Source organism: Ornithodoros turicata, chromosome 10 (assembly GCF_037126465.1).
Source record: "Ornithodoros turicata isolate Travis chromosome 10, ASM3712646v1, whole genome shotgun sequence".
Taxonomy (NCBI): domain Eukaryota; kingdom Metazoa; phylum Arthropoda; class Arachnida; order Ixodida; family Argasidae; genus Ornithodoros; species Ornithodoros turicata.
In genome coordinates this window covers 31,715,208-31,725,688 of record NC_088210.1, presented here as the reverse complement: position 1 = coordinate 31,725,688, position 10,481 = coordinate 31,715,208, and the positions used below count along the sequence as shown (strand labels likewise).

The 10,481-nt window shown below is 44.2% G+C and overlaps 1 protein-coding gene across 2 annotated transcripts in view; it reads left to right on the top strand.

Moving 5' to 3' along the window:
• Positions 1 to 2,561: 2,561 nt before the first annotated feature.
• Positions 2,562 to 10,481, top strand: part of LOC135369904 (uncharacterized) — a 60,320-nt gene continuing 52,400 nt past the window's right edge. The window contains exon 1 of one of the 2 annotated variants that reach the window (XM_064603496.1): positions 2,562 to 2,836. The gene's annotated coding sequence lies outside the window, so the exon portion shown is untranslated. The remainder of the gene's footprint in view (positions 2,837 to 10,481) is intronic. The other variant, XM_064603495.1, reaches the window with a different exon arrangement.

The following is a 10,481-nucleotide window of genomic DNA, read 5'->3' as shown; positions in this document are numbered from 1 at the left end:
TGGTATGCAAATCGTTTTCCATAAATATCGCAAGGCCACTGTCTCAAATTTCACACACTTACACGTTTATTGTTTATTATTATTATGTGTTATTTTTTTTATGTTACTATACAGTGAAACCTCCCATTACGGACACTCCCCTACTGCGGACAGTTGGGTTTCCCCCCGACGTGCTTTGGTGCCCTTAGTACCTCTCCTGTTACGGACACGTTCAGGCAGCGGACAAGCGCCCAGGTCCCGTGGGTGACCGCGCTAGTGAGGTTTCACCGCACATAGTTTTACTCGTGGGCTGTAGTTCAGGTCCCGCTTTTTCGCTTTTCACCGAAAAACATACGCCGGTAAAGTACACAGTTCGGTTTTAACCGAAAAACGCCGAATACAAACGAACGTCCGAGGAAAGATTAGAGGGATTAATCGCTGCAATAAGCTGGAAATGAGCTCTACTCTTTCAAGATTTAGGTATACCTCCACTTTGACTCTGTCAGTAGAGGTTGACTTTACGCCTCGTGGTGTTCCTAACGGTCGATGACCTGTCAAGAAATATTCTCAGCAGGCCAAGCTTGCTATGCCACTCCAAACATGAGTCACTTTCCATTTTTCCAGGTTTATATCGGTCGTGTCTCTTATCGTTAGGCCCCCGAAAACACACAGTTAGTTTTAGTGGATCGGAATGTGTCAAAGATAACGGTTCCGTAAACACGATAAGACAATCGCAAGTCGCTGATCTTTGATTTGACAGCTTCCTTTATCGCATCGCTCTCGTCTTCCGCTTCCTAGATCTACAAAAAACAAAAAAAGAAAAAAACCTATTGTCAAAAGTTACGAATTGTCCGATAACAAAAAGAAAGAAAGAGGCGTTTCCCAACAACTGTTTATCTATAGTGTACTTCGGCTAACGAAACCGAAAAAAAATTTGAAGGACGATTAATGTAATTAATGCGGCGGAAATGCGTTAGCGTTAGCCGCAGTCTCTTATGCATTTTTGTTTTTCAAAGTAATACTAGTCGCTATCACTAATCACTATCATCACGACACTCATCATTAATCACTAATTATCATTATCACCACTACATTACTACTGTCTACAAACTATATCTACTACTGTACCTACTATCTAAATCGACTATCTACTTCTCTTCTCATATCTAACACCCTATGTCTCAACTCGAGGCTTCACACATCCATGATCCATCCAGACGGTCACGATTTTCCAACTTGGGGGTTCTAGTACTAACGCATTAAAAGATGACAGGATCCACATCGGTGGATATGATATACCACATTCGTTCTCCACCCTTGAGATAGATCTCATTGTCCACTTTGTTTTCGACACGCCGGAAGTGACGCAACCCGCGAGCTACCCATCATCCCTCTCTGTTCCACCGACGGTCACTGGCTACGGAAGTGGCCGCACTCTTTATGTCTTTTTAAAATGTCTGTGGCCCAGGCGTATATTTTTTGTTCCGCCAGTCATGTGGTTCCGGAGATGGTGCATACACGGAGTACAATGATGATGATGATGATGATGATGATGATGATGAAACCGGATATCCGTGTGGAAGGAGCACCAAATGATCGAAGAGCGTTGCTATAGTGAAGGTTTTATTTGGGCCTTTTTGTGTGACTTTGGAGCTAGTTGTATTGAAGTACGGTACTAAGGGGGTTGCGTCGTTTTCGACAGTAAAGGACATTATGCGCGTGAAAGTGAAAATGAGGCTTCGGTACATCGGGCATTGACGTCTTTTGGGTATTACGTGTCGTGCTGAGCGTTCCGAAAATCTCCAGACGATGAAATGGAATTGATGTTACTGTTCAGAATTTATATTTATATATTATGGATAGTTCGAAGCACTGAGATTACAGAAGGAACACAACCAATCAACACAAACACAAAGCGCTAACGCACATACAATACAGCTCAGAGTTCAGCGCAAAGGTATATGACGTACTTTCGACATGTAGGGAGCAACCCGATTCCGCCCGGTTATCCCCCCCCCCTCTTCCCGAACTGCCCTCCGACCAGTTCGGGTTAAACCCGATTTCTCCCCGAATTTCAGTCAGTATGAAATCCTCAAGTGACGTTTCCACTGACGACGAACAAAGGTCGCCACGTATTACACGTGTAAGAATGGGTCACTTACGTTCCCAGGAATACACCCATGTGTATCAGCACTGTCTATGCCTTCGGAAATTAGCGCTCGTAGGTCACCTAAAAAAAAAGAAAAGAAAGAGAAATAGAAACGCCCGATAACACCCGAAGGCACAATCATGGCCCGCGATTTCTCCCCGAATTACAGATTTTTAAAATAGCGCCCGATTTTCTCCCTCCTCCGAATCTGAGAAAGGCATTTAACCCGAAAAAAATCAATCCCTACATATATTCTGTTCATTAAAACGTTTTGTATAACACCGAATTACAAGAAAAAAAAAAAAAGAGTAAATACTAGGCACGTGTTGGCGCGCGCGCTCGCTCGCGCCTCGCCTAGGGACAAGACAGGGAACGCGCCTAGGGACACGCGAGGGGTGTCGGGAGGAGCAACGGTCCGACATCGCGGCGCGTCAAAAAACTTGCCGGAGCCATCCGTAGCGGTCTGTGTGTGTGTGCGGGGAGCATCACTTGGCCGGAGGAATTCGGTCGCCCACCTTGCTGCTTCTACATCTTCTTCGCCGAGTCTCCGTTGTGTGTGTGTATGTTGTGCCGCTCGCTGGCTGTCAGCGCGCCGATTCGTTCAGGCGGTGAAATTCGTCTCTCTCGGTTGATTCATGCTTCGTGCTTGGGATGATTGACGCAACGGAGTAACTGCTCAACTCATGGATAATATTACTTCGTGAAGAGGTGGGTTCATTTTTTTTTTCGCGGTACAGTTCGGAGAAGGAGCAGCACAACATCTTGGCCCAATGTTGGACCAATATTGGAAATACTGACCCAATATTAGGCCAATAAGATTGGGCCAATAGTGGACAAATATTGGCAACGTCGGCCCAATATTGGACCAATAGTGGACAAATATTGGCAACGTCGGCCCAATATTGGACCAATAGTGGACAAATATTGGCAACGTCGGCCCAATATTGGACCAATAGTGGACAAATATTGGCAATGGGGGCCCAATATTGGACAAAGATTGGACCAATAGTGGACAAATATTGGCAACGTCGGCCCAATATTGGCAATGTGGGCCCACTATTGGACCAAGATTGGACCAATAGCGGACAAATATTGGCAACGTCGGCCCAATATTTGTCCAATATTGGGCCAAGATGTTGGGCTGCTTGGGAGGCTGCCCCTTGCGGATGGCGCCAAGATTAAATTGACTTCTCTACGTGGCTTTTTGGTTGTCGTGGAAGCTTCGAGCGTAAATATTGCGACAGATTGGCATTTTTGCTTTTGTTTGTTTGTTTGTTTCGGCGATGCGAGAAACACGACAGAAATTATTTCCTGGTTTTCTTTTAAATAATCAATCATCAATCAATCAACGAGAGAAATTTTGTGATAAATTTTGAACAGCAACACGTCGTTTCTCTTTTTTTTTCTTTTTTTTAAACGAACGAAAGGGGACTTGAGTCCGTGTAACTTTGAATGTTTCAATGATACCAGTGTCCGGGCGATTTCCGACCTATACATCGGGCTCCATAGACCATTTCGTCATTGAAAAGATAAGGATATAGAAGATACACTGATGTCATGTTTACCGGTAACGAAAGAGCTGAGAAACCACGGAGATATGTGTCGACAGATCATGGCAATGATTGCTACATGTTCTGGGAACGATGATAAAGGGCGTTTCTTCCAGAATCTAATCGTAGTATTCTGCAGCTCCGTGTCCTTAACGTGCAATATTTTTTACGTCCCGCTTATCCATATACGCTCATGGTTTCTCGTCGAAACTTAGTCTTAAAAATTAACTTCACCACATAGCACGCTCCTAGCCAACCATCATCTCAAATGATATCGTTATCTGCCCTGATTTGTTGAAAACGGGGGGCGTACGCCTTTTCTGTGACACTTATGCTGTTCATAATTGTCACAAAAAAATGTACGCCCCCCCGTTTTCAACAAATCAGGGCAGATAACGATATCATTTGAGATGACGGTTGGCTAGGAGCGTGCTATGCGGTGAAGTTCATTTTTAAGAGTGTAATGTGGAAATGCCATTTCTGTGCCTGCTATCGATAGTGTCGATATCAGCAGTGATTAAAACTGTAGCTCAACGAAGTTAATGTTCAACAAAGCACACGTCACGCAGACTCCAAGGACAAAAATGTTAACTATACATTGCTTCAAAACACTTCCCTTTACCACATTTTTTCCATCTATGCGTTTTTAAAGTTCCATTCAAAACTTAATGCTGGTCTCTAATTGGCACACATAACTGGTTCGTTCCCCCCGGCGATATGCTAATAATCCTCCTCTTTTTCCGATGTCCCCAAGTTAAACAAAAACATCCCATGGCTTCCTCCGTCCTTTAAGAACGCGACTCCGGTGCCCTCGTGATATCTGTATCTACGCAGAGCATCACTTTATGCATATTGCTGGATCTTCTGACCTGCGCGTCCAAGTACCACGGTCGAACGAAACGCAAACGGCAGAGATAAGGAACCGGCCCAGTGGCTTCGGAAATGATAAAAATAAACGAAGTAAAAAAAGCAAGAAACAAAATCCTCCACCTTATATACTGAGCTGGAAAAAAAAAACAAAAAAAAAACATCCGGAGTATATATACTGCAAAGATGTGGTCATTTGGTCACACGGGCCTTAAGAAAAAACGGCTCGGTGTACGCGAGGAACGTGGAACTGTTTGTTATTCAACTTGATCGCGGCGATGTACAGTGAACCCTCGTTATTATGACCATGGTCGTTCCCGAAAAGTTTGGTCATAATACAGAATTGTCATATTAACGGGGGGGGGATTTGCAGAAGTTTCACAGCATTGTTCCCCAAGAGTATGGTCGTAAAGCGCGTATGTCAGATTATCGGGGGTCATATTAACGAGGGTTCACTGTATAGCTGCACGAGCAGGGTCGGTATACCGAGAAGGGAATGTTTTTGCCCGAATTTTTATGTTTCTCTACGCGTGGATATAATTGCGTTCGAACAGCGCAAAAGTTCATGCGTGCTCACTATAGAGTCATGACTCGCTCTTGTCAAGTGATGTCGTGCAGTCACTGAAACAGTCACTGGTTTTATGTCGTGGTCAGCGTCGATCGGGTCGCATGTACAGTGAACCCTCGTTATTATGACCATGGTCGTTCCCGAAAAGTTTGGTCATAATACAGAATTGTCATATTAACGGGGGGGGGGGGGATTTGCAGAAGTTTCACAGCATTGTTCCCCAAGAGTATGGTCGTAAAGCGCGTATGTCAGATTATCGGGGGTCATATTAACGAGGGTTCACTATAGCTGCACGAGGAGGGTCGGTATACCGAGAAGGGAATGTTTTTGCCCGAATTTTTATGTTTCTCTACGCGTGGATAACTGCGTTCGAACAGCGCAAAAGTTCATGCGTGCTCACTAGAGTCATGACTCAGTTTTGTCACGTGATGTCATGCAGTCACTGAAACAGTCACTGGTTATGTCGTGGTCAGCGTCGATCGGGTCGCATGTATATAGGCACGAGTGTCTGGTCGCGGTCGGTGTCAACATGTCATACGACTGGATATGTCACGGTCAGAATCCTGGGGCCGCATATATACAGTGAACCCTCGTTAATATGACCCCCGATAACCTGTCATACGCGCTTTATACGACCATACTCCTGGGGAACAATGCAGTGAAACATCTGCAAATCCCCTCCCCCCGTTAATATGACAATTCCGCATTATGACCAAAATTTTCGGGAACGACCCTGGTCATAATAACGAGGGTTCACTGTAGTGGACTGTGTAGTCAGTGTCAGCGTCACCAGGTTATTTTGCACGGCCATGGCATAGTCGTGGTCGGTGTGATGTGATTAGTCACTGGTCCTGTCATGACTATAGCCCCATAATGTTGAGGCATTTGCCAAGTTGGCAAAATATGAAAACAAACACGAAATTTGTTCGTGTCCGTTTCGGTTTAGATAGGCAAACGAGCCGAGGCGAGTTCCATCTATAGACAAGCCCAACACATCCTCCAATAGCCTAAAGAACAAAGTCAACGAGTAATTGACGAAAAAAAGCCAAAATGAGTGACAGTGCCAGTGCAGGATTGTCCAGGTTGAACCCCTGGCGTGTGCACTCATTGGCTTTTTCGTAAATTACCCGTTGACGTTCACCAAACTCAGTAAAGTGCTAAGCACCTCAACTATACCGGGTACTGCTTTGAAATTGAAAAAGATCTGGTTTTGTCGAAAGACAAAAAGAAAAGAATTATTTTATGTACTCTTTTCGCTACTTGTTCAGGCATGTTGAAACCGCTTACTGAACTGGTTCTTGAATTCTTACACAACTGTCTCGCGGCGTAACACCGCCAATTATTATTATCGATTCTAACACACTTAAGCCGCGAGTCGAAACTTCGTAAGCCATTCTGATCCTACACTCTTAAAAATGAACTTCACCACATAGCACGCTCCTAGCCAACCATAGTCTTTAGTGATATCGTTATCTGCCCTGATTTGTTGAGAACGGGAGGCGTACGCCTTTTTTGTGACAATTATGAGCAGCATAAGTGTCACAGAAAAGGCGTAAGCCTCCCGTTTTCAACAAATCAGGGCAGATAACGATATCATTTGAGATGATGGTTGGCTAGGAGCGTGCACTCTTAAAAATGAACTTCACCGCATAGCACACTCCTAGCCAATCATCATCTCAAATGATATCGTTATCTGTCTTGATTTGTTGAAAACGTGAGGCGTACGCCTTTTTGTGACACTTATGCTGTTCATAATTGTCACAAAAAAAGGCGTACGCCTCACGTTTTCAGCAAATCAGGACAGATAACGATATCATTTGAGATGATGGTTGGCTAGGAGCGTGCTATGCGGTGAAGTTCATTTTTAAGAGTGTACATCCTCTTCAGCCAGTAGCAGACACAAAAAAACCTTCCGTTCCAAAAGCCATTCGTCACAATGTCAACGAAAAACTTTCCTGTCACGCCACCAAAAACACTTTCATTTTTTTTTCTTTCTTCCGCACCTCCAACGTGTCGAAGGCTCACGCGCTCAGTGATGTGTGGATGAACAATGGTGTCCGTGTAGAACAGTTAAAACAATCCAATCGGGTCGCGTGTCCCCCCCCCCCCCCCCGCGCACATTCCTCTGTGGCGCAACCTGGCGGTGTCGACAGGCGCGGACGGTGTGTCGCTGAAACGCGATCGCCTGGCTGGAAAAACAAAGTATTCTGTTTCCGAGTGTCGTGTAGGTGGCGTTGTTGCGCAATCTAAACGAGAACGGGCACGACGAGAAAACGTGAAAAACGTATTGTGCCGTCGACGCGTGCTGTTCTGCTTTGTAATGTTTTTGACCCCCACATCCTAATCATCTCCGCTCTGTTCGAGCAGGGTAAAAAGAAACGAGAGAAGAAAAGCGAAGAAATATGTAAGGGAAAGCATTTCTTTGTTTTGATGTCGGTTGGCACACCGCGAGGCGTCTGGGGCTATTATCGGTGGACAGGGGGATGATATGCGTCCTGGGCCTGCTTCACGAAGACTCGTCTGTCTGTCTAAACTGTATAACGGTATAAGCAGAAGGAGAGCTCAGACAGCACAGCAGGTTATGAGAATCGAACCAACCGCCTTCCAATCTCTATAGCGTGAACTTTGAGGCACCGAGGGATGAAAAATTACACCCGATTGGCGCATTATCTCGTTTACGAAATCCTTTTCGGTATCGTATACCATGTAATGATGTAGTACTTCCAAATGTGCTCTTACTGGCCTGTCTCTTTGACTGATTGTGGCAGCCCGTTTTTGGGCTGACCTTCACTATACGATACTGGTACGATACAATGAGGGTGAAGACATTCAAATAACGAAGAGGCATATGTGATGGAGCGCAGTAACACATCAAGAAAATCAATATAATCTTGGCCGAATGACAACTCAAGTCAATGATTAGAATTGAGCTCTCTTTATCCGATTTAATTATCTGTTGCGAATGTTCGTCCCGGTGTTCTACCCTTGCTGTTTTAATCGTGAAGCTCATCAAGCAGCTCTGTTCTATATGGGCGACGGGATAAGAAAAAAAAAAGATAGTCATTCCTCTCCTAACGATGTGTGCCGTACGCAGATGAGCCCATATAAGCCCGACTCCATACAGGGCCTCTATACCAACATGAGCCGCAGAGCGGAGACTGGGAAGGAGCGCGCGCCGTTGCTAGGAGACGGGCATCGGAGCTCGCGGCGACGTCACATGCTCTCGGAGAATCCGAAACTATCACGTTTCGCGGGTTCTTTCGGAAATTCTTGAAAGCTCGCGTAATGTTCACTGGCGGCACTGATACTTTACGTGCTGAGTATACTCGAGCCAGGTTGACCAATAATAGGGTGTAAAATACGCCCACTGATACCAAGGGTTGCGGGGTCGAACCCTAGGGACGTTAGTATGGTGTGCCGCGTGTTGAGATTGGGAGGGCGACTTTAATCCACAGACCCGACCACCGTGGCGGCGCTCATGATCACAGTTATGTCGCGACGTAAAGCCACGAGTTATATATAACGATATATATATTCGATATAACGAAGCTCACGCAAGAACACGATTTTCTTTCGTTCTAACCGAATATTTCCTTGTATCGAGCCTGACGAAATATATGGCAGCCACTTGCGACAGGGAATGCAAACTATTTCGATATACCGCAAATTTCGTTGTATAGCGTTTCGTTATATCGAAGTTTGACTATTTATCTACTCCGTGGAGGCACACCGAGCAGGGACTACGTCCCCACCGTCGTCGGCATCGTCTTCACCTTCTTTACGCGTGGACGCATAACTACCTTTACGATCGGTTCTGCTCCACAAAGGAAGACTGCAAGTACTGTGGAGTCCCCGTTCAAAGCCTTATCTGCTGCGCTTTGTGAGTCTGCGTGAAAGCAAATAAAATCTCAGATAACGGGCCTCTCAGAAGAAAACGTTCAGCCAGCCTCATTCCTTCATTCCTAGACTCTATTCTGTTTTCTCACGTGCCCGGATGACCACACGATACGCGATACAGCTGAATGCTGGCTTCGACGTATACAGCTGTTTCGCGACTAAGTAATGCAGCTCAGTCGAAAAAGTCGTTGATTTAATTATAAAGCTCTTCATTTCATCAAATTAAGGACCCTCATAGGCAATATTACATAACGTGATGATCTTCATTACATAGTGAGAGAAGAAAGAAACACCTAACATATAATATTTAATAACGCGCCACTGATGTACAGTATTGACAACTGATGTACACTATGATGAGCACTGATGTACAGTATTTAATAACACTGAATGTCCAGTACTGACAATAGTGTTAGTAAGGTACCAATATAATGACAGCACCATAATCTAAGAAGAGCTTATTGCAGAATCCAATGTGGTGAAAAAAAAATCTAAGCGTCCCGGGAAAATATGGCAGATTTTGCTCGCATATATTAGGTTTTGGTTACGTTAAAAACAATTTTTTTTTATTTTCCCCCAAACAAATAGGAAGACAGGTAACACCGTGATCATGGTTTGAACCGATGATCGCTAAAGTGCAGGAACTGCCTTTACGGCGTTTCCTTTATTCTTCTACAAGCATGATCGAAATGCCTCTTTGTATCAAAGATCGATTCTGTTCTCCGACATACGGAAGTTCACTAATTGTGCTTCAAATTGAATTATCCGCAAAGCTTCCTCGTTGAACGCTCAGGAATTTTTATTTCGCGTGTTTTGTTTTTAACGCTCCGTGCTTTCGGGACTCCTCTCTATGTTAATTAATAGCCATGCGTTAGAGGGTGAAAACGTAACAGACGTCGAGTTTTATTTTGGTTTAATTTTATTCTCTATGCGCTTAAAGGCTTTGTGTTCGCTAGAACGTTAACCCAGCCAATTATCTCTTAATCTGCGCGATAACGTCAAGCAGACGTAAACCTCATTACAGGGGTTATATATGTTAGCTTGCTGTGCCTTATGGGATTAATATAAATAAATCTATATGTACATAATATTATATAACATAATGCGGTATGTTATAACACCGGATGTTTTAGGTTTGGATGAAATAAGTCTATACTGCAATTCATATCAGTTATGTAATCATGACATATTAGAAGAAAATCGCGAGATATAGGCGGTTTTCTGATGGGTTCTCGAGTACTTTTCAGCATCTTTTCAGCAAATAAAATCAATCAATCAATCTTCCTTGTTGGCAGATGTTGGCGACTTCCCTCCTAGCAAGCAGGGGAATGAAAATATGTGACAAAGAAACGTTGACAAGGAGACCTAAAGAAGTAATGCATTGAGTAGAAAGTACAAAAAAAAATGTATTTTAAATTGAGTACAGATACATCCACGAAAAGAAAATACTCAGTATGATACCGAAGTATAC